At 34.6% G+C, this 24,763-nt stretch overlaps 1 long non-coding RNA gene across 3 annotated transcripts; it reads right to left on the bottom strand.

The window, feature by feature from the left end:
• Positions 1-12,378: 12,378 nt before the first annotated feature.
• LOC18106851 (uncharacterized) lies at positions 12,379-24,556 on the bottom strand. Of its 3 annotated transcripts, none has more exons than XR_008057701.1 (6): positions 24,298-24,556; positions 23,739-23,840; positions 13,923-14,015; positions 13,751-13,811; positions 13,444-13,608; positions 12,379-13,222 (listed from the first exon to the last, which is right to left on the bottom strand). It is a non-coding gene; the product is annotated as an uncharacterized LOC18106851 (long non-coding RNA). The 3 variants fall into 3 exon arrangements; XR_008057702.1 differs by having other exon boundaries at positions 13,751-13,775; positions 24,298-24,555; XR_008057703.1 differs by lacking the exon at positions 13,751-13,811 and having other exon boundaries at positions 24,298-24,555.
• Positions 24,557-24,763: the final 207 nt, after the last annotated feature.

Below are 24,763 nucleotides of genomic sequence, written 5' to 3'. Positions count from 1 at the left end.
CAGCATAAAAACTCTTCCCAGTGATCACGGTAATTGGCATCCTATGGATCGTCATAGATTGAACACTAAGAAAGAAGCTTACTGACCATCTGTTCCGGGCCATAGCTTGACGGACTGAGCTGTTAATTTCTTGGAAATAACCTACTGGTCAGATGGATAACGTTTTGAGGAGATTCCTTTCCGAGTCCTTGAACTCCCTCCGAGTGAAATCCTGTAGCCTGTAGGTTCCCCTCCTCAACCCAAAATGCCCACGCTCAAATCTTAATTAGCCAGAGACCATACATTTTCGGAAAAAGAGTTAGGGTATAATATTGCTTTTTCTTTTTAATCTTTTGTTTCTCGTGTCTTTGTCATCGGCTGGTTTCAAATGATAGGTTCTTGGTCAATGACAGGTTCTTGGTCAATGATCAGGATCATCACCCTAAGCCTTTCTAAACTTCTTCTTTTTTTTTCTTTTAGGAGCAAGGACAGGATTTCAAACTCTTATAACAACTAGAGTAATTATTTTTAATTTATTAAGAAATAAAATAGAGAGTGGGAGGGTGTTAGGGGGCATTAAAACATACAAGTTAAGTAAATGTTGAAGTCAAACATGATTTTTCGTGCAAGAACAAGCAATAGACTTCGTCTTTGGGCAAGAAAATTGAACAATTGTGCCAAAAAGAATAACTTCCTCGGTTATAAGATCATTGACATAAAAAACAGAGTGAAATTAAAAAAACACAATTTTCACAACAAAATTGTTGAATAAATAAGAGTTGTTTTTTAATTTGCGGAACATGTAAGATGTTAGACTAAGTAAAGGCTTGTTTTGGAGTATGTAAGGTAATAATAGTAATTGATGAAAATGTTTGGGTGGTAATGCTTGAGTATTGGTTATGTGAGCCAAATATGGTTTGGGATGTTGTTGTTGTTGTGTTTATAGGTATTAATACGGGACAAAATTTTAAGTAGGGCCTCATATAGAGGAATCTGTGTTGAAATTTCACAAAATTGAATAAATTCTTTGTGTTAAATGAAAAATCCCCATTATGTTGGAGATGCATTTGTATTGTACAGTTTGTGTTTTTGTATTGATTTAAAAGGACTATGTATAGGGTAAATTCTATTTAAATATAGAAAAAATTCACTCCATTTTACATATAAATGTTTAAATCAAATGTTGAAATTGCATTAAAAGGCTTGAGGAGTTACATAGCCGCCCATGCTGTCAGAACACGGTGCCTAGCCTCTATATACTGGCGTGTGTGACACATATACCAGCCAATTTGCACAATTTGAATACCCTAGCCCACCATATTTTTTTCACATTCAATTTTTTTCCTTTAACATTTAATTGCGCCAAAATTTTATTTTATTGTGTTAAACCGAGCATCAATTAAATGCCGTGATTTTTTCTTGACATTGCAAAAACCTCATATCTAGACCACCAAAACAAACTATCAATTCAAATCCAAAAAAAAATCAATGAAATATCAAATTAAAAAAAAAAGTGATCGAAAAATCATCTATTGACTGTGTAAATCAATCTATGATATTATCAAATAAAAGAGATTGAATATTTGTTTAATCTTCAATTTCAATCCTAAAATCCCTAAGTTTTTTAAATCAATGAAATTTAATTTAATTTTGTCAAACTAAGCATCGATTGAGTGACGAAATATTCCACCGACACCACAAGGTCCCCTCATATACAGGCACAAAAATAAATCACAAAGACCAATCCTAGAACAACACAATGTTAAAGGGTTAAATAAAAAAAATTAAGGAACTAAAATGAAAAAAGGAAACTCAGGGATTAAAAAAAAACATTTCATTATGCAAATTCACATTGAAATCCCTCCCATGCCACAATAAATGAATAAATGAATGATAAATCTTAGTTTTTTTAATAGTTATTGTCATATGTATTTATGTTCATATTTTTATACTTATTATCATTGTCTTATGTATGCATTTATGTTCATATTTTTATACTTATAATCATTGTCTTATGTATGCATTTATGTTCACAACAACCACTACAAGATTTAACAGTTTTACCGACGGAATTTTTCCATCGGCGTAAGACACATATTCCGTCGGTAATTAATTTACCGACAAAATCACCGACGGAAATGCTCTGTCAGTGAATCTTTCATCGGTAATTTTTTGTCCGTCGGTAAATCCGTCGGAAATAAAAAAATAAAATTACCCGCTTCATTTCGTCGGTATATCCCTCGGTAATAATTTTTTTATTACTGACGGATTTACCGACGGAAATTCCATCGGTAATTCCGTCGGTAATTATTTAAAAAAATATAAAAAAAAATCATTTTATAAAATTATAAAATAATTAAATTAACATAAATCAACACTTTATAATATATACTCAAAATGCTTGAAAAAAAAATAAGAAAATCAACTCAAACAAATTTGCAACAAATAAATAAAATAAAATAATAAATTCAACTAAAACAATTCATATGAAAAAAATGAAGTTGCAATTGCTAAAAATTTAAAAATCCTATAAATAAATCAACTAAAAATTAATCTCATATGAAAAAACAAATCTCACAACAACATTTATACAATTATTAAGAACAAAAACAATTAAAAATAAAATAAAAAACAAATATAGTGAAAAAAATCATGAAAAAAAAGAAGAAAAATCTTACCTTAATGTAGTTGCAAGTGAAGCTAAGGAGAGAAAAACATTTTCGTAAAGCATATTAATTAAAAAAAACTAAGAGGATAAAAGAAGAAAGAAGAAGAAGACATACCCAAGCATGGAGAAAAAGAGAAAGAGATGAGGAGAGAAAAGAAGAGAAAGAAATAGATATTGATGTTTTTTACATATAGTGAAGAAGAAGAAGAAGTAGAAGTAGAAGTAGAAGTAGAAGAATAAGAAGAAGAAGTAGTAGAAGAAGAAGAAGAAATAAGTCTGTCTCTTGTGAAATAAGGGATTCGGGCTTTTTATTGGAGCGAGTTAGCGACGGATTTACCGACGGATAATTGAATATTAATATTTTTTAATTATTCCATCGGTAATGCCGTCGGTAATATTTAATTTAAATTTTCAATTTCGTAAAAAGTTTGTAGAAACCGCCAACAATTACCGATGATTTTTCAGTCCGTCGGTGATTCCGTCTGTAATATTTAAATGAAAATTTTAAATCAATTGAATTTTTTCAGAAAACCGCCAAATAACACCAACGACTTTTCAATCCGTCGGTGATTTTGTCCGTAAAGAACAACAATTAACAGTGCAATTGGAAAGTGAACAGTTCTGGAGCTCTCTGGAAAATACCGATGGATTTTGACCGTCGGTGATTCCCTTTGTAATTGACATGATGAACAGTGTAAACAAGTTTACCGATGGATTTACCGACGAAAATTTACCGACGAAAATATTCCCTCGGTATTTCCGTTTGTATTTATCGGTTTTCTGGTAGTGAGCTGGAGATATGTTAGAAAAACTACATTAACTTATTTTTTAGAAATTGTATTAATATTTAAGTCTCTTGTCAAATTAGAAATAATTTCGTGTCAAATTTCTTGTCGAATCAAATTATATTAAATAGAAATCTCACATGATAAAGCTTTCAAGCTTATATGAAAATCTTGATTGATACAATCATACAACTGTTAATTAGAGGATTTGTAAATCTAAAAAGCATATAAGAGAGATTTTACCTTTTTAACGTATTTTTAATACACAAAATTTATGTATAGTGTTAACTAGCTAGTGAATACTAATCTCTTCTTAATCTAAACCGATGGCAGAATCATATTCTTTCAACAAATTCATTTTATATCAAATAATATCAAAGTCATTGTCATATGCATTTATGTTCATCGCCAGCTCATTTATAGTGTTTTCTTTTGCGATCCGTCACTTTCACATTTATATATATATATATTGACTACATGCATTTTATGTCTCATTCATTTAATGTTATAGTAAATGCCATATGCACAGAGATAATTTTTTTTTACATATTAGTATTAACATATATTTTATATATTCATATATAATAAAAATATTTTCCTTATGCAAAGTTAAGTCTATTTAAACTTGGTACCTAGAAGTTTTTAAAATAAGACAATATGTTTATATATGGATTTTAATATTTAATTTGCAATCTATGTTCATATTTATGTAGCTGACAATTTTTTTTTTTAGATTAACGTGGGTGTCTGGGCCAGCTTGCGCGCACCTCGACTAATCCCACGGGCCCTGAAGTTAACGACCATGTAAGCCTCCAGTAGTTATTATATGAACAATCACAGGGTTCGAATCTAAAATTACAAAGAGAACAAACCTCTTAATTTCAAATTCTTATCATTAGACCACCATCTAGATGGTTAATAGCTGACAATTTTTTCATCCACCTGACTGGTAGGAAAACGTAAATCTCATCAGTACATCGCCAGCTCATATGCCATTCTCACATTTATATATTCATCGCCATTGTCATTTGCATTTATGTTCATGATACCTACAGATATACTAGAAAAACTTGATTAACTTATTTTTTAAGAACTACATAAATATTTTATTCTTTTTTTAATTAGAGATATTTTTTTTAGCTATTAGTATCACGTTTTTTCTCTTCAAAGAAAATGGGATCCACTTGACTGGTGATAGGAAAACGTGTTTTCCAGTCTGTCCTCTCTATTTTTTTAGTTCCCCTGTCACCACCTGTGAGGGGGTATTTACAGTGGTTGAGAGAGTGGGAGCTACCTATCTCTGTCCAGTCACGTGGTTAGGGCAGCTTTTATGCAGCCCCTCACAGGGCTTGTCTCCCCTGCCTCTTTTATCATGGTGGTAGGGTCATGAGAAGGTGTGGGTTATGTCAGGGTTTTTGGACAAGTGAGAGGAAGAGAAAGGGAGAGACGGCGCAAAGGAGGGGAAGAAAAATCTTCTTTCCCTGTAGTTGCGCTTCCGGGGGGAAAAAAAAGATACAGTGTAGTTCAAAAGGACACTATTTTGAGATTTTTTTTTACTAAACAGTGTATAAAATAGTATCGTTTTATACAAAATCCAGTGTTTTATTTAAAGGAAATGGCTTTAAAAAATTTATTTTCAAATCAATCTTTAATTTTTTATTTGTTTAATCAAGTCCTCAATTGATTTTAAAAAATCAATTCAATTGCATCCTTGTCAAATTCAAACGTCAGCCTTGAAGTTGGTCATCTTTTTCACTTTGGTTTTTTGTTATGAATTTATGCATTTTGACCATCAATTGATCAATAAACTTCAAATTTCTTCAATTTAATCCTTGATTCAGTCAATTCCAACCCTTATATTTACGCATCTTTTCCGGTTTGGTCATTGATTTTGGATTTCTTTAATCAAGTCTTTAATTGGCTTTCAAACTTTAATATTTATGCAATTAAGCTCCTGCTTTGACCAAATTAACTCTTGAAAATTATAATTCGATCCTCAAACTTTAATTTCTTTCAAATAAAGCCTAAATTGACTTTAAAAAAAAATTTATCTTGCAATCAAACCCTTTATAAACTCAATTAATCTTTCAACAAAATTTAATTGAGTCCATAAATATCTGATTTTGTACTTTTCTTTCTCAAATTGAATTTTCTTTGTCAACAAAGCTCTCATTAGTAAAAAATATACTGTCAAATTTTAATTTTTGTATTTTTGAACTTCCTCAACCAATCTTTAGTCACTTTCTAAGCGCCCTTGTGTCTTCTTTTCACTCCTATATTTTTTTTTTGTTTTCTTTCAATAATTTTTTTGATCTTTTTGCATTTTTTTTATGGGGACCTAAAAATGGATAACAACAAATGCCTATCATTACAATTCTTGTCATAACCCAAATTTAAATTTTTACCCTTTTTATTCTTACTTTATAAAAATAATAAAAATAATAATGAAAAATGATGAAAAAATGAAAAATGAAATTAATGAAGAATAAATTGAAATTTGGGTCAAGGCAATATAAATTGAAAGATTGGGGACTTAATTAAACTTTGGATTAGTTTAACTAACCAGATCAAGAGCTTAATTATAGAATTGATAAATTTTAGAAATTGATTGAACTTGGAATTAGTTTAATTAATGAAATCAGGAGCTTGATTGAAGAAATACCAAAGTTTAGAGAATTAAAAACTGAATTGAATAATTCAAAAAAACAAGGATTGTGCTGTAAGTTGTGCTAAAATCCAGGGGTCCAATTATAATTTATCCAAGGGCTTGATTACAAAATTTCAAAACCCCAATAACCAAATTGAAAATAGCCATTTGAATTGGGAAAACAGAGTCGTTTCAGAAAAATTAGTCATTGCCTCCTTCCTCAGAAACTGTTTCAGCAGTTAAGGCACAAAATTATTTCAATTATGCGGCACGTCTCACAGCTACTATCCCTCCTGAATGTCGTTACCAAGCCGGTCGTTACCATCGCATGGCATTCTCTGACCATATAAAAAGCCAGAGAAAGGACATGAATAGAAGGGAGGAAAAAAATGGAGAGAAACAGAAGGTGAGTTCAGACTGTTGTATTCCTGCAGCAGCTCCAGAGCTCCATCTTTAATAGAAACAGAGCATTCCAGGAGACCACATAGGACGCATATAGACACAGGGGAGATAGAACAAAGAGAGACTAGGAGGAACTAAACTCAGAGAGATCGAGAGAGAGAGCGGGGGGAAAAACACAAACCAGAGAAAAACAAACGGAGGAGGAACTTTTTTTTAGTATGTAATTAATATGTGGATCCTTTTAAATAGGCTGCACATTTTTTTTTAGTATTTCAGTGTGTAATTAATATGTGGATTTTTATTGTGAAATGCAAATATGGAGTATGATATATTTTTTATAAAAAAAAAAATGCAAGCATAGATATAAATTCATCTTATTGGTTTATTTACTAATGCTAGAGTCAGGAATACTATTTTTTTTTTTTTTTTTTGCTACATAATATTTACCAAACGCCAGAGTTGGAAGTATTCGTAGTTGAATATTCACTGACGCCAAAATCAGGGATATTACAAGCAAACCATCATAGCATAACCCAATGAACTTTTAGCAATTTAAGACAAAACCAACAATGCAGTCTGCCTTAAGCAGGACATTTAAGGGGTGATAATATCTTTCATTTTACGTAATTAGTCTCGTATCATAGAATCTATGTAAACCAGTTAAGGTTTCTAGTGACCATAATATTAGGTGGCGACTATTTAAACCAGACCTTTCCCATTTTAAGAACAAGATGTCAGAAATCTATTCTTTTTATTGATTTATTTTTAAGGTCGCCGCGATGTTGGGTACAACAATACTTACGGAGCAAAGACTTGTCAAGTGCTTTGTAGAGTAAGTTTGTAATGATAAACAAAATGTTCTTCTGAAACTGATATTATCAAAACCTTTAGCTAAGTTGATCTGAAACTTTGTCTTTGCAGCAATCTCAATCAAAACTATGTACAACTTGGTTATTCTGAGATCCCGATCTAGTGATCCTCTAAATTTTGTCTTTGTCTGGGTTAATATGAAATCTCATATGGCAATTCCCTTTAATCATAACCTAAAAAATATTATTCCTGATAGAAGGGTTTAAACTTTTTTCTTTCTTTTGAGAATTTCTTAATGGTATGATTCTTCTCACTTTTTCTTCCAATGCTAAGATAATACTGGTGGCTCGGTCAACCTGAGATTCCATCTGGCGATCTCATTTAACTAGAACCAAAGTCTCTGTATAGCTCGGTCAACTTGAAATCTTATCTGGCAACTCCCTTTAACCAAAGCCAAGATAATGTTGGTGGCTCGGTCAACCTGAGATCTCATCCAGTGATCTCCTTTAACCAGAATCAAAGAAATCTGTGTTTGTGGTGGGGTTAACCTAAGTCCTATCTAACAATCCTCTTTAACCAGAACAAAAAAAATCTATGTGTGGTTAGGTTAGCCCGAGATCCCATCTGACGATCCCCTTTAACCAGAATCAAAGTTTATGTGCAGCTCAGTCAACCTAAAATCCTATTTCATAATTCCTTTCAACCAAAGTTAAAATTGGTGTTGCAACTTGGTTAACCTGAGATTCTATGTGGCTATCTCCCTTTTAATTAGAGATATTTATTTTAAATATTAGTATTGATATATATTTTATATATTCATATATACAAAAATATATGTGCACATGTACACAGTATCATAAAATGATTTTAAAAAAAATATTATTTTTATATTTTAATTCTTATAAACTGTAGCAATGTTAATTAATATGTGATGTGCCTCTATATTCATATTAAGTAGTTGACGTTTTTTCCATCTGCTTAACTTTTTTTTTTTAATTTCCCTCTTTAAAGAAAACGGGATCGACGAAAACATGCAAGTCGTCAGTTCATCGCCAGCTCAAGTGTTTTCTTGTGTGATCTGCCATTTTCACGTTCATTTTCTCTTTTATCTAGAATTGATTTACAAAGACTCATTAATCACCACCAAAAAAAAAAAAAAATTGGATACAACGGTGGACAATTAATTGGATTGAATGATTAGCTGTCTTTGGCTAGAAATAAGTAACGTTCATCATTTGTGGTGTTTTTTTTTTTCAAAAAAAAAATAAACTAAAAAATATTTTGTCAACACATTCAATTTTTACAAACATCTAAATCAGGGACGAAACCAGAAAATAAAATTAAAAAGGGTTAAAATTTCAGTTGTTTTATTATTTAAGCTAAAAATATAAATATTGTTAAGAAAAGAGCTGGAAAAACAATTTCCTTGCCTGTCTCCGCCCCTGAACTAAATGATGTAAGCAACAATCTTGATATTGAATATTGATTTTTTTTTTAATTTCATCATTAATTATTATTTATAATCTTGGCATTGAATATTGAATTTTTAATTTCACCGTTTGGTTAATTTTAATGGTTTGAATGTAGGTATGTTTGCAAGTCATAGAGAGAGAGATATTCATTGCTTATACTCTTCATGGAAAAGAAAAGGATCCATTGATTTGAATTTCAAGCAAGATGCTCAACACTTCCATGAGACAACAGGATAATATGTTGGTGAATTCATGCAATATATGGCTTGCTTTGTGTATCCGTGTAATTTAACTTCAAATTATCCTACCGTAGATTAATCTCAATTTAACTAATTTTATGGTTTTACTTTAATATCTTATATTTCAAATAACTTTTATATTAATTTCCTAAAATGCCTTTTAAATTAAAAACATTTTAGATAAACTATACTCGTATGACTATAAATAGTAAAAGAACAAAAACAAACCTACCAAAATCATAAGCTCTGCATAAATAGAGAAAAATGCTCCGTAATATTTAAAGGCAATTTAATAATTTTAATGTGTAATAAAAATATGAGCTAACCACAGTGTCTATTTGTACCCCAAAAGGAAAAGACTAAATTACCCTTCTATAACAAAGCTAAATGTTTTTTTGTGACGGTGGCAAAATGGTCAATTTACATTGTGAATTTACAGGAAATTGTGAGTGTATATACAGTATTTAACTTATCCCTTTTAGCTTTTTTTTTTAATGTAAAATAATTTTTCAAAAATAGCATCATTTTGCTGCGTAAAATGTGCCTGGAAGGACCCAGTTGTGAAATGCTTTAAATATTAGAGACCCAATCAATCTTTTTATCGTGTGGAATATAATTGAGAAATGACCTGTTGGTTAAGGACAAAAAGGTAAGGCTCTCTGTTTAATGTCTTTATTTTATTTTATTTTCTGGGCACTACTTGATGTTTCAATAATTCATGATGGTTGTAATTTTTATTTTTTTTAACAACACTAATTAAAAGATCCAATATATAAGATACCAGCAAATTGTGGGCCTTATGAAACATTTTTTATATTTCAAGGGGAGTTTGGTCTGGGTAAATATTTTGCTAATATAACATAAAATATTTTTCATCTAATAAATTTTATAATTTCTGGTAAATAAATAAGTAAAAAATTATGACGAAAGTCAAATGATGATGAATTGTTGTGGTAATATTAGCGATAGCTTTTACGGTGATGATATAAAAATGATAAAGATAATAATAATAGCAACTAGTTATTAAACTAGGCTTCGGGAGTTGACTTTGTTAAGAAATTGAGTTTTGGGTTATAGGGTTAACTTGAAAAAATTTAAAAAAAATGTTTGGAGTTTTAATATTTTACATGAAAAAATTAATAAATAATTCATATAAATATATACTTATATATGTTATAAATAATAAAATTTAAATATTTATTTTAAAAGGTTTTAAATATCAAATTAAAAAGATTCTATCTTTCATGATTTCTTTAAACCGAGGTTGCAGCTGAATTCCAATTCTGAAAGATACTATCTTTGCCAACCGTAATCCTGATTTTTTTTCTTTTTCAGAGCTGGTCAAAGCTCTAGATTACTATTGAAGCGGCAACTACATGATTGTTCGCAGTTCTGTTCGATTTGAGCTGCCGTCTTCAACAGTAATTCTACTACACATTTCTCCTTTAGATACTCCTTCAATACTACCTAGTTGCTGCATGGAACCCACGTCAGAATGCTGACTTACATCAGCTGTAATTCCACTTCCACGTCAGCACCAGCCTACTGCTAGAAACTTCCTCCTACTGTCGATTCATTGCGGTTGTTTCCTCCTGATTTCTGCTGCTGCCTTCTGCCGTGGTTTCTCTAGGCTGGTTTCATCATACTGGTGACAGAGTAGTGGCAGTTGAAATAGTCAGAAGAAGTCGTGAGTTGATTATTTTTCATCAAATATGTTAAATAACTTTATAAATTAAAAATATTTTTCTTATGAAATTTATAAATTTAAACATATTTTTTTTAAGTTTATCAGTTATTTGTACTTGAAAAAAAAAATGCAGTTAAGTTGGTCCATCATGCAGCATTTATGCGTTGATTGAACCACCAATAAATACTTAATCTTTTTTCTAATTATTTTTTTTAAATTATAGATGTTCAGACCAGTTTGTATGCACTTTGATTAATTTTTTAAAACTTTAAAGTTAATGATCATATAAATTTTTAGTGACACTGAGATTTATAGTACTTAAACTAATGTTTTTTAAAAAATAAACTCAAAATTTAACTAATTAAATTGCAAGTCACATTATTTCTTTTCTCTTAATTTAATACTGGTAGGCATGGCTATGATATTAAAATGTTACCTTATCGTGCAAACGTTAACTTGCAGATTGAATGCTGTGAGCTACAGCAGTCCTCGTTTTTTACTTATTTACTTATTTATTTTAGGAGAGTTCATTGGCAATCCTAGTTTAAAAAGTTTTAATGGAATTGATCATAATTTTCATATCCAACTTAGGATCTTGGCTTGATCCCATTTGGGATTACAGTCCATCGGCTAAAATTCAAAAAAAAAATTATGTATTTTTTATGTGTCAAAAACAAATTTTAAAAATAAAAAAATATATATTATTTTAATATATTTTTGAACAAAAAAATACTTTGAAAAACAATTACTACTACACTCACAAACACCTTCTTAAACCTAGACCATTAGATTGCTGGGTCAACTAATAGGTCATCAAATCAATTCGGATTTATCCTGAAGTATTATTTTAAATTAAAAAATAAAATAAAATAATGCTGTTTAATTTGAACAATATTTAAAAAAAAAAATTCTTAATAATGACCCAATCAAATCTCACTCAAGTTTGATCAAATCAAAATCAGACCTATGTTTAAAATGGAGGTTGATGAATTACAAATAAGGTATTGGTAACAGGGATTTGTTTAATTAATTTAGATCAATCTCCTTGATCTTGTTTCCAACAATTGAAATGGATATATGAATATAGGAGATTCAAAAACCTATCTATTTTTGTTGCTTTAAGAAGAACAAAATTGAGCTATGGCTGCTGAAGAAGTATGGTGCTGTGGAATAATCATGGATCAGGATGCATGTCTTGGAAAACTAAATTAGCATTCATTCCTTCGAAAGAAAATTAGAATCCCTAAACAAGAAATAAAACAAAAATGAATATTCAAGATTAAACAATAAAAAAACAAAAATGAATAAAACAGCATTTTCAATGCCTAATTTGAAAGCCTTCTTGAAATGAGCTAGCAAAGTGATCCTATTATCAGATAAAAAATTATGATCTTTCTTGTCAGACTGATTCTCTTGCATAACCAAATCTTTTTTTCAGTTTTGGCATGTCTATCTGATCCATAAAATTATCTATTAGACTATCTACATAGTCTAGTTGCAACAAATCCATATCTGATTGTTCAAAACCTCCTGCCATCAACTTCTTTATAAACATGGAAAGGAAAGCTACATAAGACTGGACACTGGAACTGCAATTCATGCAATAGTTCATCAATCTGAGGTTCGGTTCACTTAGAGTATCGCAACAATTTAGAGCTAGTTTTTTGCTTTCATAAGTAGACATCAACATGAACAAAATTGTAGCAATCTAGTATGACTGTTCCAATTCAGAATAAAAAAGAACAGACATAGCTGTCTACATTCAGTTATGGAAGTGTTCTGAAACCAGCTGCAGCATTTCTTTCTCATTTAAAGTTAAAATGCAAGAAATTCATAGCAAGTCATAATCATGTATTTGGCTTAGAAATCAGAGGGGTAAATGCAGATGTTGAGAAACTAGTTGATTTTGTCTGGGGAAGCATCTCTCTTAATTTACATGGAAGATGTGGCAGACCCAAAAGGCTTTCAAGACCTCCTTGACCCAACACCTTGGAACAGATGTTGAAATAATAAGGTTAGGACAAGTTCAGTGGCTTACTGAAATGTGTAACATAAACCCGACAGTAAATTTGAAGCCTATTTCACTCATCACTAAGCTATCTCAAAGAAGCTGTACCCCTTTTTAGCATATGTTTCAATGAGAAAAACTTGAGAAAAGTAATCAAGAACCAAGAATGCAAATCTCCTTTGTTCTGCTCAGTTTTGATTGTCTTTGACCGTTTCAAAATATTTCCACTACTCCCTTTGTTTATGGCCCATTGAGCAAAATATTTCCACGACTCCCTTTGTTTATGGCCCATTGAGCGAAATATTTCCACCACTCCCTTTGTTTATGGCCCATTGAGAAGAGAAAATCTTTATGCCTCGACAACTATGCATGAACATTACGGGCCAAGGAGTGAGAAGACTCACAGGGAGGATATTGTAGCTAGAGAAATGTAGGACGGGGCAGCTGATTTTGCAGCACAAATAGCAAGGACTCCATTGGATCTTTCCTTCTCTTCTGTGTAAAACTTTCAGTAAACTCTAACCCCTGAAAAGACAGCATTATTGGACTAAATATAAATTTGAACCATAAGGTATTAACATAAAATACCAAGATATAAACTTGAGGTATAAAGATATGAAAATGAGACACGGAGCTATAGACACTAAGCATAAAGGCATTTATTTTGGCCCACATATTTAAAAAAAAAAAACTATCTTAGCCCTTCCAAAACGAGTTGTTTTTTCCAGTAAAGTGAAGGTTGTTACCTTCAGCTATGGTGTTTACTCCGGGAAGGACTTTTCAAGGCGTCAAACAAGAAACCTAAATTGCACCAGAAAGAAATGTGTACCAACTACATAAAAGTAAACAGACATCAACTCTACCGATTATAGTCGCCTACAGCACACCTCCCTTCAATTGTTTTCAGCCATCTACAAAAAGTACCAAATCACCATAATTGGCCTTTAACTGAATCTAATTTTAAGTACCCCAGAAATGACAAGGATACAACATAGAAGGTGAATGTCATTCATAGTAAGGTACAGAAATTATAAGCAAGAAAACAGCCTGTACCTTTCAGTTATGTGAAGAAAGGCTCCTGAACATGAAGTTCAAAGTTTACAGTCTTTAATATCTGATAGGATTCAACAATTATTTATGATCATAAAACTTGAAACAATCAGTTAAGAATTGTGAAGATACCAATAGAAAGCAAAAACTAGCACCACAAAAAACATATATTTACCAATTCAGTTCCTTCATTCAGAACCAAATCATTCCATTCTCTTCTCTGTTTGGACTCACTGTCTTCATCCGCCAAGTCCTTTTTCTTAGATGCCTTTTGTCATAACCCAATTTTTGACCATTTTTATTTTTATTATTATTATTATTTTATTTACTGAAAAGGATAAAAAATGATGATAAAAAAAATAATGATAAAAAACAAGTAAAAACAAAATAAATGAAGAATAAATTAAAAATTTGGGTTAAGGGCAACATGATTGGAAGTTTTGGGGTTTAATTAAACTTTGAAATTAATCTAATTAAATCCAATTAAGGGTTTAATTGGAGAATTGATAAGTTTGAGACTTAATTAAGCTTGAAATTAATTTAATTAATCCAATCAAGGTTTTAATTGGAGAATTGATAAGTTTGAGACTTAATTGAGCTTTGAATTAATTTAATTAATGAAATCAAGGACTTAATTGAAGAAATATCAAAGTTTGGGTCCAAATTGCAAAAATTAAAATCCAAGGACTAGCTTGAAAATGGCGCGGAAATGCAAGGATCCAATTACATTTTAACCAGGGGCTTGATTGCAAAATTACAAGAATTCCAAGAACCAAACTGAAAGCAGCCTTTGAAATTAGAAAACGGAGTCGTTTTGGGGCAGGCGACTGTTCGCTCGTTTTCTTCCTCTGCAGCGGCTCCGCCATTAAACGCAGGGACGTTTCTCCATTGAATGGAGCGCCCCACGCCATTACTGCCGGCTGTTACAGCGCCGATCGATCTCCCAGCCCTATAAAAACCCGGGTAAAGGCAACCTCGCGAGGGGGACAAGAGGAAAGAAAAACGGAGGAGGAATCACAAGGGGGGACGGGAGAAAAAAAAAGAAACACTGGGGACACGAAAAAGCCATACGGCAGGGAAGAAAAAACTGGGGAAAACTGGGGGGAAAAAACTGAAGCTAAACCCAGACGAAAAACCAGAAACCGGAGAAAAGAACAGAGGAAAAACAGAGCATAAATCCAGAGAAAGAAATAATACACAGAGAGACAGAGAGAACAAGAGAGCAGCAATAAACAGAGACGAGTATTGGCTCTGCCATTGCCTTCGTCCCTGCAAACAACGAAAACCCAGAATCAAAACAAATTCCCAGCAGGCCAGCCTCTTCATCACCTTCTCAGCTTCAAAAGTTGCTGAGAAAACAAAAGGAACACGCAGGCAGGTGAGCGCAGAAGGAAGACAAAGGGAAGCAGCGGGCGAGGATCCATCAGCACTGTAAGCATCTTCGGTCTCCAGCACCAGGTAAGCAAACCTTTGCTTCTTTGTTAATTTAATTAGCATTGGCTCTGTGCAAGTGAATTTTAATTCACTTTCACACTGAAGCAACACGCGTGCGTTAGCGCACGCGTGTTGCTCAGCCCAGCCTGGTCACCGGCTTGGGCCAGTGACCGGCTGGGCTGGGCTGGGTCTAGCCCAGCCCATGTGGGCTGAGCTGGGCCCAGCCCAAAAAAATAAAAAATAAAAAAACAGAAAAGTAAAAAAGGTAGAAAAAATAAAAAATGTGTATGCATGGATAAAAATAATGTAAATTTATTGGTTTATTCACTGACGCCAGAGTCAGGAATAAAAATACCGGTTTAAATTTATATTATTTTTATTCGGTGTATTTTATTTTATTTAGCTAGAAAAATAAAAAAATATGGGCATGCGTAAAAATCAATTTATTTTTATTTATTTATTCACTGGCGCTAGAGTAGGGAATAAAAAATATTGATCTAATTTTTCGTAGCTACGAATTTTTACCAACGCCAGAGTTGGAATTATTCGAGTTCGAATATTCACTGGCGCCAGAGTCAGGAATATTATAAACAAATCATCATAGCATAAACGAATAAATGTTTAGCAATTTAAGACAAAACCAGCAATGCAGTCTGCCTCAGGCAGAACGTTTAAGGGGTGATAATATCTTCCCTTTTACGTAACCAATCCCGAGCTATAGAATCTCTGATGACCAGTTAGGGTTCCTAGTGACCGTAATACTAGGTGGCGACTCCTTATACAAGACCTTTTCCCCTAAAAGAACAAGATGCCAGATATCTGTTCTTTTTTCATAATCAGAGATTATTTTTTGTGGGCCGCCGCGATGTCGGGTGCGACAGAATGGCGACTCCACTGGGGACTTAGGATTAAGCTTTGTCTTTTGTCTTATTATTGCTATTTTTCTTGTTATTGTGTTTATTTGTTTATTTTTCCTGCATTTACTGCTTTAACATGCATCCTTATTTATGTTGTCATGCATCACTTTGGAAGCACACACTTTACAAACTAGGATAAGTGGGGGAGTAACGGTACCCCAATGGCTTTAGCCTGGGTAAGACTCGTGAAACCATCCAACTCTCGCTTGATTGTTTACTTGGAAGTGGTTGATATGCCAAACTGATATTACTCAGGGCCTCTATTTTCACACTACTTGTAAGCCTCATATCGACCTTTCATGGACGATCACTGAGCATGCGAGAGACCCTTTTGAAACTAGATAATGACCAACCCTTTGATGCACTCAACAATTAGGATCTTCCTATTAGGTTGTCGTCCCGTGAAGGGCGAGTCCGCATTTCATACGCATTTTTTCTAATTGCTTCAGCATTTTCGCATAATTGCATGATTTACATTTAGCAGGTTGAAATATAGGTTCCCCATTGAAACCCATTTATAACACTCGTTCGAGAAAAAGACAAATGGAAAACGAAGAAAAAGCTCAGTTGGAAGCCCAACATCAAAAAGAGGTGGACAATCTTAAAGAAGAAGTCATCAGGCTTACTAGTCTACTCGAGCAGGCCTTGAGAGATAAATCTGGAAAAACAACACTTATAGCTCAGCCTGAAGATATGCATGTAACTCATTTTGATCCACAAAATCTGGGGGCAAATAAGGTGTCATCTGAATTTCAACAAGCTATACATTTCCAGCCAACATACCCCAGGAGAATGTCGTTTACCATCGATTCTAGCGAGAAAGAATCTCAAAAGGGTAAGATGGTGAAAGAAGAGGACTTGGAAAAATGGACTGCCTTAGAAGAAAGGATAAGGGCAGTTGAGGGAGACCATTTGTGTGACCTGGTGAAAGCTGTCAATATGTGTTTGGTACCTAACATAGTCATTCCTAAGAAGTTTAGGGTGCCAGAATTCATTAAATATACGGGAACTCAATGCCCTATAACTCATCTCAAAGCATACTGCAACAAAATGGCTGAGGTGGTGGATGATGAGAAATTGCTGATTCATTTCTTCCAAGACAGCTTGAGTGACGCTGCCCTCACTTGGTATATGCGGTTGGACAATACCAAGGTTAAAAAATGGAAGGACTTAGTTGATGCCTTCATGAGGCAATATAAGTTCAATATAGACGTGGGCCCTGATCGTTTAAGCTTGCAAGCTATGGAGAAGAACAACAAGGAGTCCATAAGAGAATACGCCCGGAGATGGAGTGAGGTAGCTGCACAAGTTAATCCTCCCATGTTGGAAAAAGAGATGATCAATTTATTTTCCAACACCTTTAAATCTCCATACTTTGAATTCTTGGTTAGAAGCTCTGCACAACATTTTACTGACCTGATTATTATAGCTGAGAGGATTGAACAAGCCATTGTGTTAGGTAAAATTGCTGATCCGACTGAAAAGAACGGTTTCATCGAAAAAGGAAAGGACAATGAAGGGGGTTGCCAAGACACTTACCATTCCTATAGTTAATTTCTTCGCACCGACTCCCAGATATCAACTGTTTTGGAGATAAAGCTATGGTGATAGTAGGTCGAGAATGGTCTGCATGTGACTGCAACTAAGTGTTGAAAAGATGCCTTTGTCGAGGAGAATGAATGATTGAATGATTCCAGAAATTCCAATTAATGATTGCTAAATGTTTAGCCCCTTTATATGTTATCATGCCAGTATTCATAGCCCAAGATGTTGTCATAAGTTCTTTGTTGTTGAACTTATTTTCCAAAGTTTCAATGAAAATAATGAGTTTGTCATTCAATCGTGTTTACGATTAAGCTTTATTCATTTTTCTGAGAGAGTTTTCTTATAAAGACTCACAAACACATCTTTGAAGCCTTGCGCGATCTCATAGACGCAATTCATCTCTTTTACCAAAATCAGTTTCCCTATTGGAGTTTTGAAAAAAATTGATCTTGCATTTTGATTCCGAAAATAATTTGATGTTTATTCAAAAACTATATTTTTAACATTCTACTTGTATAATGACAAGTGAATCAAGCAACTCTATCATTGAGGTGAGTAAATAAAAAAAAAGAAAAGAAATGAATAACCCTTACCCCATGACTCTTGAATCATGTGTTTTTAAATGTATGAATAATGGTATGTAGTGAACTCGTTGCTCATGACCCATTGAAATGCATCTTTGCAAAGATCAAACCATCACACTTGACGAGGTCAAAGTTTATTGATCATAGCTGCTTGCGCTTGAAATGAGGAAAGGCCATCTTTGTTATTCCTTTCACGTTCTGAAATAAGTACATCCCTTGCGATCTTTTTTTGAGCCTGAATAATTTTTCTTTCATGAAAAAAAAATCCCGACTAGGATCACACCCCACGCTGGGGGGCAAGAGAAAATTTCAATAGGAAAAGAGAAAATGCCGTGAGAAGGCCAAAAAGGCATAAAAGCTCAAGAAACTCAAATGTTAGGGGGCATGCCCAAATCACTAGAAAAGGTGACATCCAAGATAAAGTGAGTATGCCCTAGCAAAGCAATAAAAAAAAAAAGAAGCAACAAATCAAAGAAGAGCGGCAAAAAATAAAATAAAATGAATGACATCAATAGTCAAACTGTTGATAGTGATCCTTAGTCTTTGAAACCCTGAAATACTCTTTGAGCCTTATGAATCCTTTTCTTTCATAACCAAGAACCACAGCCTACGTTACGTCCCTATAGAAGTCCTTTCTAATCAAGCAAGCAAACCTAGAACAATAAACAATGCTCTCAAAATGCAAAGAATACTTTTTCATAAGATTCATGACATCAAGAGTAAACTACTCATTATTATTCATGCTGTTAAAAATGAATGTTTAAAAAGAGACAAAATTTTACTCATACAAAACCTCGAGCTTTTTCTCGAGCCCTTCACTTTGAAACAAAATGTCACCTCATGAAGTATTTTCACCGAAGACCTCATTGCCAAACACAAGAGCACATAATCTCTTTTACAAGAAAGAAAATGACCAAGGAGTTGCAAGATTTCAAAAGCAAATTGTTTCAGATTCACATCGAAATAATTTTTGTTTTCAAAATGCAAGATCAAGATTTCAAGATTCATTCTAGACCCATATTCCTTCACCAAACTGAAAAGAAGAGAAATGAGAGAAGAGCCTTTTAAAACCATTATTTGTCTAAATAGCTGACAGAGCACACTTAGGGGCAATGACCAATACAAGGGGGCAACATTGTGTTTAGAAGGAAAAATTCTAGAAAATGAGATGGTAATTTCCTTCAACCAGACAAGGGGGCATTTTGGTTTACGAAAGACAGTTTGATCCTTTCAGCAAGTTACACCGAATGTTTCTAGCAGTGAGACAAGGAGTAAGGAACGATCCTCTACAGAAAATCTCTAGCAAGCAAGTGGGACACGATGGGCATCACAAAGGTTGAGTTATGCAAACAAATCTGGAAATAGACTTACATGGGCCAATTCGAGTGGGCTAGAAGCCAAACGACAAGGAGGACCCAAATCAGAGGTAGCAAGTCCTCATCAATCAAGCAATAAGAAGACTAATAAGAAATGGGGGCCTATATTTCAAATCAGGTAAAGATGCATGCATATCATCTTTGAGACATTGAACAATGAGTTTTGCAAATTTCATTACAGAAAATTCCAACGAAATCCATCAAGTGGAAGGCCAACTTTGAAATGGCCAAAGATTGAAATTGCTTTTGAAAATTTTTCATTTTTGAAAATTTTTCAACCTGGGCAGGCCGCCCATGAGAATTAGGCCAACTGAAAAATCTCTGTGTTTTTCCACCTTCTTTAATCGCGCCTTCGAGCCTTCGATCATCATTTTTAGGGCGCCTTCGAGCCTTCATCTCCTTTCAAGTACGCCTTTAAGCACTTGACCATCCAAGGTAGTGCGTTTCCTAACCCTACCTCTCTTTTGAGTGCGCCTTCAAGCCCTCACCTCTTTCAAGCGAGCCTTTGAGCCCTCGCTTCTTGTCGAGCGCGCCTTTGAGCCCTCGTTTCTCTTCGAGCGCGCCTTTGAGCCCTCGCATTTTCTCAAGCGCGCCTTTGAGCCCCCGCTTCCTTTCGAGCGTGCCTTTGAGCCCTCGCATTTTCTCAAGCACGCCTGTGAGCCCTCGCTTCCTGTCGAGTGCGCCTTTGAGTCCTCATTTCCCTTCGAGCGCGCCTTTGAGCCCTCGCATTTCCTCAAGCACGCCTGTGAGCCCTCGCTTCTTGTCGAGTGCGCCTTTGAGTCCTCGTTTCCCTTCGAGCGCGCCTTTGAGCCCTCGCATTTTCTCAAGCACACTTGTGAGCCCTCGCTTCCTTTCGAGCGCGCCTTCGAGCCCTCATTTTCCTTTTTCTTTTTTTACTTGGGTAGGTCACCCATTACAATGAGACCCTTTCATTTGTATTTGTCCAAAAAAAAACAATTTCCTCGTTTTATTCTTCATCGGGCAGGTCGCCTGGAACAATTTGACCACTCGCGAAACCCTTTTCGCGTTTTATTCTTCCTATCGGGCAGGTCGCCTGGAACAATTTGACCACTCGCGAAACCCTTTTCGCGTTTTATTCTTCCTATCGGGCAGGTCGCCTGGAACAATTTGACCACTCGCGAAACCCTTTTCGCATTTTATTCTTCCTATCGGGCAGGTCGCCTGGAACAATTAGACCACTCGCGAAACCCTTTTCGCGTTTTATTCTTCCTATCGGGCAGGTCGCCTGGAACAATTTGACCACTCGCGAAACCCTTTTCGCGTTTTATTCTTCATCGGGCAGGTCACCTGGAACAATTTGACCACTCGCGAAACCCTTTTCGCGTTTTATTCTTCCTATCGGGCAGGTCGCCTGGAACAATTAGACCACTCGCGAAACCCTTTTCGCGTTTTATTCTTATCGGGCAGGTCGCCTGGAACAATTTGACCACTCGCGAAACCCTTTTCGCGTTTTATTCTTTATCGGGCAGGTCGCCTGGAACAATTTGACCACTCGCGAAACCCTTTTCGCGTTTTATTCTTCCTATCGGGCAGGTCGCCTGGAACAATTTGACCACTCGCGAAACCCTTTTCGCGTTTTATTCTTCATCGGGCAGGTCGCCTGGAACAATTTGACCACTCGCGAAACCCTTTTCGCGTTTTATTCTTCATCGGGCAGGTCGCCTGGAACAATTTGACCACTCGCGAAACCCTTTTCGCGTTTTATTCTTCCTATCGGGCAGGTCGCCTGGAACAATTAGACCACTCGCGAAACCCTTTTCGCGTTCTTTTATCATCGGGCAGGTTGCCCAAAACAATTTGATCCATTTAAAAAACCAAAAAAACAAAAAAAAAACAAAAACAAAAAACAAACAAAAACAAAAAAAGTGGGTCATCGTTTGAATTACTTGTTTCTTGATTTCAACATCTCTCTGTAAAAGTCATATGTCAATCTCCTGTTTTCAAAAAAAAAAAAAAAAAAACAAAGGTTCTTTCTGTATTTACTTTTCTTTATAAATTTACTACACAAAACTAATGGAAAATGAAATTTTCCAATATCTTTGCATAGTAAATATTATAAAGAGGGGGCAACTGTCATAACCCAATTTTTGACCATTTTTATTTTTATTATTATTATTATTTTATTTACTGAAAAGGATAAAAAATGATGATAAAAAAAATAATGATAAAAAACAAGTAAAAACAAAATAAATGAAGAATAAATTAAAAATTTGGGTTAAGGGCAACATGATTGGAAGTTTTGGGGTTTAATTAAACTTTGAAATTAATCTAATTAAATCCAATTAAGGGTTTAATTGGAGAATTGATAAGTTTGAGACTTAATTAAGCTTGAAATTAATTTAATTAATCCAATCAAGGTTTTAATTGGAGAATTGATAAGTTTGAGACTTAATTGAGCTTTGAATTAATTTAATTAATGAAATCAAGGACTTAATTGAAGAAATATCAAAGTTTGGGTCCAAATTGCAAAAATTAAAATCCAAGGACTAGCTTGAAAATGGCGCGGAAATGCAAGGATCCAATTACATTTTAACCAGGGGCTTGATTGCAAAATTACAAGAATTCCAAGAACCAAACTGAAAGCAGCCTTTGAAATTAGAAAACGGAGTCGTTTTGGGGCAGGCGACTGTTCGCTCGTTTTCTTCCTCTGCAGCGGCTCCGCCATTAAACGCAGGGACGTTTCTCCATTGAATGGAGCGCCCCACGCCATTACTGCCGGCTGTTACAGCGCCGATCGATCTCCCAGCCCTATAAAAACCCGGGTAAAGGCAACCTCGCGAGGGGGACAAGAGGAAAGAAAAACGGAGGAGGAATCACAAGGGGGGACGGGAGAAAAAAAAAGAAACACTGGGGACACGAAAAAGCCATACGGCAGGGAAGAAAAAACTGGGGAAAACTGGGGGGAAAAAACTGAAGCTAAACCCAGACGAAAAACCAGAAACCGGAGAAAAGAACAGAGGAAAAACAGAGCATAAATCCAGAGAAAGAAATAATACACAGAGAGACAGAGAGAACAAGAGAGCAGCAATAAACAGAGACGAGTATTGGCTCTGCCATTGCCTTCGTCCCTGCAAACAACGAAAACCCAGAATCAAAACAAATTCCCAGCAGGCCAGCCTCTTCATCACCTTCTCAGCTTCAAAAGTTGCTGAGAAAACAAAAGGAACACGCAGGCAGGTGAGCGCAGAAGGAAGACAAAGGGAAGCAGCGGGCGAGGATCCATCAGCACTGTAAGCATCTTCGGTCTCCAGCACCAGGTAAGCAAACCTTTGCTTCTTTGTTAATTTAATTAGCATTGGCTCTGTGCAAGTGAATTTTAATTCACTTTCACACTGAAGCAACACGCGTGCGTTAGCGCACGCGTGTTGCTCAGCCCAGCCTGGTCACCGGCTTGGGCCAGTGACCGGCTGGGCTGGGCTGGGTCTAGCCCAGCCCATGTGGGCTGAGCTGGGCCCAGCCCAAAAAAATAAAAAATAAAAAAACAGAAAAGTAAAAAAGGTAGAAAAAATAAAAAATGTGTATGCATGGATAAAAATAATGTAAATTTATTGGTTTATTCACTGACGCCAGAGTCAGGAATAAAAATACCGGTTTAAATTTATATTATTTTTATTCGGTGTATTTTATTTTATTTAGCTAGAAAAATAAAAAAATATGGGCATGCGTAAAAATCAATTTATTTTTATTTATTTATTCACTGGCGCTAGAGTAGGGAATAAAAAATATTGATCTAATTTTTCGTAGCTACGAATTTTTACCAACGCCAGAGTTGGAATTATTCGAGTTCGAATATTCACTGGCGCCAGAGTCAGGAATATTATAAACAAATCATCATAGCATAAACGAATAAATGTTTAGCAATTTAAGACAAAACCAGCAATGCAGTCTGCCTCAGGCAGAACGTTTAAGGGGTGATAATATCTTCCCTTTTACGTAACCAATCCCGAGCTATAGAATCTCTGATGACCAGTTAGGGTTCCTAGTGACCGTAATACTAGGTGGCGACTCCTTATACAAGACCTTTTCCCCTAAAAGAACAAGATGCCAGATATCTGTTCTTTTTTCATAATCAGAGATTATTTTTTGTGGGCCGCCGCGATGTCGGGTGCGACACCTTTCCACAGGTTACAGAATCATACAATGCCATCGCTAGGCACTTGTATAGAGGCTGTGGAGGAACTTGTCTCAAGCAATCTGCAACAGTTTAACTCAATGACTGAAAAAAGAAAAATTAGCACATAAAGCAATATCAAATTGTCTTTTAATTAACATTAATTAAGAAAACAACAATCAAAGCACAATAAAGTCACGAACCTTCTCTCCCTCTCTATTTCCTTTTCATGTTTTTTCTTTCTATAAATTCTCAGCAACCAATCAATGGCCAAAGGAATAAATCCCAATGCAAGTATATACAACTTAAAAAAAACCCTACATTAAACCAATTAAAATTATAACTTCAAAAGGAGAAATCTGTTTTCCTTTCTCAATCCTTTTCTTATCATTGAATTTCTCAGCAACCATCAATAATATCATCAAAAACCAAAGTCAACAAACTAGCCCAAATGAGTCAAAGCATGCCACTCTCCCAGAAACCAAACACAAAAAGAAAAAGAACCAGAAACAACCAATCAAAAAAGTTCATTTCTAATGCATAAAGTTCAAAACTTTCTTACCAGAAGTAGTATGTGAAATGGGGTGGTGATCATTTTGATCTTCTTTGAGCAGGTAAGAAGAGGACTCCCTTGAGGGGCCTAAATTGAACCCCAGGAGTGAACTTTACTAACTCTTCTATACAATCTTTGAGCTCTACTGGGCTTGTTACTTTACCTGTTTCAGTCCTCTCCATGGTTAACAGGCAGTGCTTGCATTTCCAAGTTGTCTTTCGACGACAAATCGGCGATTATCCGAGCAATGGCAGACGACAGTTTGTTTATTACCAAATGGATTACGCGTGGTTTTTAAGTTGGAGCGACAAGTCGTCCACGAGCTTTACTTCCAATAAAATGATGGAATGAAATTCAATTATTTATGGCATGGGAAAATGTTTATTTAATTGTGTAAGTAAATGATTTATGTTGCTTGAGTACATTTTAGTGGCAATATTATTTTAAAAAAAAAAATTATTTGATTTAACTGATT

This window comes from Populus trichocarpa, chromosome 17 (assembly GCF_000002775.5).
Source record: "Populus trichocarpa isolate Nisqually-1 chromosome 17, P.trichocarpa_v4.1, whole genome shotgun sequence".
In the NCBI taxonomy this organism is placed as follows: domain Eukaryota; kingdom Viridiplantae; phylum Streptophyta; class Magnoliopsida; order Malpighiales; family Salicaceae; genus Populus; species Populus trichocarpa.
Note: the sequence above shows the minus strand (reverse complement) of the source record. Positions and strands in the feature narration are given on the sequence as shown.